This window comes from Sinocyclocheilus anshuiensis, unplaced genomic scaffold, assembly GCF_001515605.1.
Source record: "Sinocyclocheilus anshuiensis isolate Anshui unplaced genomic scaffold, SAMN03320099.WGS_v1.1 scaffold2396, whole genome shotgun sequence".
NCBI classification, from domain to species: domain Eukaryota; kingdom Metazoa; phylum Chordata; class Actinopteri; order Cypriniformes; family Cyprinidae; genus Sinocyclocheilus; species Sinocyclocheilus anshuiensis.
The window spans coordinates 1-3,979 of record NW_015544258.1 but is presented as its reverse complement, the minus strand read 5'-3'; the positions used below and the strand labels follow the sequence as shown (position 1 = coordinate 3,979).

Sequence of the window (3,979 nt, the reverse complement as noted above, 5' to 3'; positions counted from 1 at the left end):
TCAAGAAGGTACGGTTCACAAATTGAGGCTTTCTTCACACAGTCAATGAGTGTCAGGGTCAATAAAGATTTTATTTTATTTATTTGTTAATTTATTTGAAAATATAATATTTTTATTTACCAAGGAAGCATTAAAGTGTGATAGTAAAGACTTTAGCATTGTTACAATTAATTTCTATTTCAAATAAATGCTATTCTTTTGAACTTTCTATTAATCAAAGAATCCTGATAAAAAAATGTAAAAAAATGTATCGCAGCTTTCATAAAAAGAGAAGAAATGTTACTTGAGCAGCAAATCATCATACTAAATTTCTGGATGATCATGTGACACTGAAGAAATGGCTGCTGAAAATTCAGCATTGCCATCAAAATAATTAATTACATTTTAAAATGTATTAAAATAGAAAACCTTTATTTTAGATTGTAGTAATATTTCACAGTATTACTGTTTTTAATGTGAATCATTCAATGCAGCCTTGGTGAACATAAAAAAACATCTTTCAATATTAAATTATAATACACATACATATATATATATATATATATAATATATTTAAACTGTTTAAATTATTATTAGTAGTAGTAATTATTTATTTTTTTACTTTTTTAAATAAAGTGAACAATATCTACAAGCTGAAAGAGCAGCTCATTCAGGTGTGACTTCAACTGATACGTATTTTCATTCTGAGCTAGTTTTCAGTTTAGTTATGTTCATAGATTCAACCATTGTCTTTACAGGCTGTCCATGACAACCAGATCCTGATTGTGATCGGTGAGACGGGCTCAGGGAAGACCACTCAGATCACTCAGTACCTGGCTGAGGCTGGATACACCACACGGGGGAAGATCGGGTGCACACAACCCAGAAGAGTGGCAGCCATGTCTGTGGCTAAAAGAGTGTCGGAGGAGTACGGTTGTTGTTTAGGTCAAGAGGTAGATGCTTTCTTATATTAATTTATACAACATAGGCATCAGTGATCTAATATTTGACCACAGTAGTTTGAAACGGATCTCTTTCTGTGTCTGTGCAGGTTGGATACACCATCCGTTTTGAGGACTGCACAAGTCCCGAGACTGTCATTAAGTACATGACGGACGGTATGCTGTTAAGAGAGTGTCTGATTGACCCTGATCTGGGCCAGTATGCAATCATTATGTTGGATGAGGCCCATGAGAGAACCATTCACACAGACGTGCTCTTTGGCCTGCTCAAGAAGGTACGGTTCACAAATTGAGGCTTTCTTCACACAGTCAATGAGTGTCAGGGTCAATAAAGATTTTATTTTATTTATTTGTTAATTTATTTGAAAATATAATATTTTTATTTACCAAGGAAGCATTAAAGTGTGATAGTAAAGACTTTAGCATTGTTACAATTAATTTCTATTTCAAATAAATGCTATTCTTTTGAACTTTCTATTAATCAAAGAATCCTGATAAAAAAAAATTCACAAAAAGAGAAGAAATGTTACTTGAGCAGCAAATCATCATACTAAATTTCTGGATGATCATGTGACACTGAAGAAATGGCTGCTGAAAATTCAGCATTGCCATCAAAAGAATTAATTACATTTTAAAATGTATTAAAATAGAAAACCTTTATTTTAGATATTTCACATATTTCACAGTATTACTGTTTTTAATGTGAATCATTCAATGCAGCCTTGGTGAACATAAATTCAATATTATTTTTGTACTTTTTTAAATAAAGTGAACAATATACAACTTAAAAATAAATTGATAAAAATGAGGCATGCAAGATCTAAACTTAAAGATTTTGAACTGTTTTAAACACTGAGTTGCTTTCTAATCTCGTAATACATGGGGCAAAAATGTGTGAAAGTGACAAACTAAGGTGCTTAGATTTGTCCATCTCTTTTGAGGCGTATGTAATAGTGTCTTGTTTTTGTTTTATTTAGACTGTACAGAAGCGAACTGACATGAAGCTCATCGTGACATTTGCTACGCTGGATGCTGTGAAATTCTCACAGTACTTTTATGAAGCACCTATTTTTACTATCCCTGGTCGTACATATCCAGTGGAGGTTTTGTACACTAAAGAACCTGAGACTGACTATCTGGATGCCAGTCTGATCACAGTCATGCAGATTCACCTCACTGAGCCTCCAGGTAACTTTTTGAACAGTTTTTCACAGAAAAGCCTGTGAATGCCTGTGAAAATGAGCTTCCTATAATAAACATGATTTAATGTACAGGTGACGTCTTGGTGTTCTTGACGGGTCAAGAGGAGATTGACACAGCTTGTGAGATCCTGTACGAACGAATGAAATCATCTCGGTCCTGATGTCCCAGAGCTGATCATCCTCCCAGTCTACTCTGCCCTACCCAGTGAAATGCAGACCAGGATCTTTGACCCTAGCATGAGGTGGGTTTTCAGGCAATGCGAAAAAGGAATAATTTGCAAAACTGCAATGGAAACATTTTTTTTCGCATTAACAGGTCACATGGCGTACGTAAAAAGTCATATGATCATTCCTCAATGTACTATAACTTCCAAGAAACACTTCATATGTGGCTGCTCTCCCTGCCATTAATGCTTAGACTATTTACACTGCACACGTCTGTGGCGCGTTATGGCTCTGAAACGGCCACCGGAGCTGATCGCGGCCACTCTAGTCAAAGCTTGTGTTACCAGTCACGCCACGGCACGTCCCAGAAGCTGCTCTCCGCACTGCTTCTGTCAAGATACACGCATACGCTTCCTTCGATTAAATATAGTGGCTAGTGTAGCCAAAATCCCATCAAAATCCATTGCCATAACTTATCACGAGAGGAAAAAATTACGTTTTAGTCGCATAACATAGGTTAATGGAAATGCCGTCATTTCGCAATACTTTTTTATCGACATTTATAAAATATCGCCAAAGTTTTGCGCAAATCTGTAATGGAAAGGCACCTAATGATAAACTTTTAATTGAGGGTTATATGATAAAAAGATAATCTAAATGTAAAAAAAAAAAGATAATGTACAGTTAAATAAACAATAGAAGATAATGACTTATCCTGTATTTGCTGATAAATGAAAACTAAAATGTCTAATACTGGATTTGTATAAGTGTATCATTAATATTATGAGCATTTTTGTCCAATCAGGCAATGGGTATCAATGACCTATTGTCATTTGATTTCATGGATGCTCCGCCCATGGAGACGCTCATCACGGCCATGGAGCAGCTGTACACTCTAGGATCGTTGGATGATGAAGGTTTGCTCACATGCCTCGGCCGTAGAGTAAGTGTGTCTCTTTGCTTAAGTTTGTGAATGTGTGCTTTATTGAGGTTTTGGTTGTAGCTGCTCAGTTTTCAAAATAAAGTTTTAAGTTTCTTGTCACTGTTCCTATCAGATGGCTGAGTTTCCTCTGGAGCCCATGCTTTGTAAGATGTTGATCATGTCCGTCCATCTTGGCTGTAGCGAAGAGATGCTGACCATAGTGTCAATGCTCTCAGTACAGAATGTCTTCTATAGACCAAAGGTACTCTAGCCCACACATGTTAACAGATCCATGAATGGTCAAGGAACGGTTACATCATTACATGGAGTTTTAGTATCCTATCAAACTGATCCCAAAGATAGTAATCATGATTTTACTCTGAATCTCAGGACAAACAAGCTCTGGCAGACCAGAAGAAGGCTAAGTTTCACCAGCCTGAGGGGGACCACCTGACTTTGTTGGCTGTCTACAACTCCTGGAAGAACAACAAATTTTCCAACCCCTGGTGCTACGAAAACTTCATCCAGGCGCGATCTCTGCGTCGTGCGCAGGATATCCGCAAACAGATGCTGGGCATCATGGATAGGTGGGGGGTTGAGAATAACAGTAACTTTATATGACTTCCTTACATCATATTACACACCCTAAGCCTTAAGGCCTATTCACACCAAGTGCAATAACTATATTGATAACTATACTAGCGTTGACACCAACGGACAATAACATTCACTTTATTATAAGTATGAGC

At 36.7% G+C, this 3,979-nt stretch overlaps 1 pseudogene; it reads left to right on the top strand.

Annotated features, from left to right (window-relative positions):
* Nucleotides 1-615: 615 nt before the first annotated feature.
* Nucleotides 616-3,893, top strand: LOC107697991 (ATP-dependent RNA helicase DHX8-like; annotated as a pseudogene).
* Nucleotides 3,894-3,979: the final 86 nt, after the last annotated feature.